Genomic DNA, 1,443 nt, shown 5'->3' with positions numbered 1-1,443 from the left:
TGCTGGGCTCTGGCGATCCTTCCACCTCAGCCTTCCAAGTAGCTGGAACTACAAGCGCACACTGCCATGCCCAGCTAATTTTTTTTTATGGTAGAGATGAGGTCCTGTCAAGTTGCCCAGGCTGTTCTTGAACCCATGGGCTCAAGCAGTCCCCTCACCTCTGCCTCCCAAAGGAATACAGACTTGAGCCACTGCACCCAACTGTGAATGAACATAATCAATAGCCTTTCAAAACTTTGAACCCAACCAGGACAGCCCAAGGCAGCATCTTTTCCTTTTATGACTTAGCAAATACATTGCTCAAAGCAAAGGCAACATGAAGTAGTATTAGTCTTCTAGTATATATCAACATTTAGAGAAGATTGAACCATATGAAAAATGATATTTAGAGGCCACATAACACATCTTTCATGTGAGTTTTTTATTACTTTATTGAATTTTTGTTACTAAAATAATACATATTAATTGTAGAAATTTCAGAAAATACAGAAAAGCAAAACAATAAAATCATGCTTAATTTCAGTTATATAAGAAATATTTTTTATTTAACAGATTATTGTGACATTTTCTCAGTCATTAGTCTTCAACATCATTGTTTTTTTTAAGTAGGAATTTATTAAAGGATAGAAAAACTCCCAGCAATGAGAGGGGTCCCAAAATGGTTGTCCCATTTTTTAAAGCTTCCTAATATTCTATTATATAAACCTATCAGTATTCATTTAATGAATCACAGGAATTTTAACTTGTTTTCTATATTTTGTTACTGAGAATAAAGATGCAATGATATGAGTTTATTCCTTATTCATTTTATAAATTCTTAATAATTTGGCCCCCTTCTCCAAACATTGCACTTAACTCAAAAGTAAATTTGCTCAGTTTATTCACTCAGTTATAGCCATATTACCTTAAGCAAGCTCTCTCCTTAGCTGCCTGTGTCTAGTAACTAATAAGTAGTCAGCTTTTTTGGGTCTGGCTATTTAGTTCCCTTGCTCAGGGAATAGGGTTAATGGAGGTCAATGTCATGGGATTTGAGCTTGTTATATACAGGCCACTTAGTTAAATGTCCAAAGACTGTTTCCCTAACTCCAAACAGCTGTCATTTAATATCTGGCTGCCAGTTTCCAAGGAACTGGGCAAAAGAGCATGGGTGGATCAACACTAATCCATCATCACTACTGGAAGGATAATGCATCAACAGCTTCATCTTCCCTGTGGAAAAAACAGCCTAGAAGAGTATTCATGATCAATTACATAAAAGTGGAGAAGTTATCGAAAAAGGAGAAAGAATCATATTGGGAAAGTAACTGGATGACCTTATATGTTGATTTATAAATTTAGTCTGTTGAGTATCCCCCCCTATTCCTGTGTGAGACAAATTCAGCAACATGTTTCAAATTGCTGATGGTGCTGTTATTTAACTGACAACTTTCTCTTGCAGCTGAC

Source organism: Carlito syrichta, unplaced genomic scaffold (genome assembly GCF_000164805.1).
Source record: "Carlito syrichta isolate Samal-C Ts95f unplaced genomic scaffold, Tarsius_syrichta-2.0.1 Scaffold289375, whole genome shotgun sequence".
NCBI lineage: Eukaryota > Metazoa > Chordata > Mammalia > Primates > Tarsiidae > Carlito > Carlito syrichta.
This window is presented reverse-complemented; position numbering follows the sequence as displayed.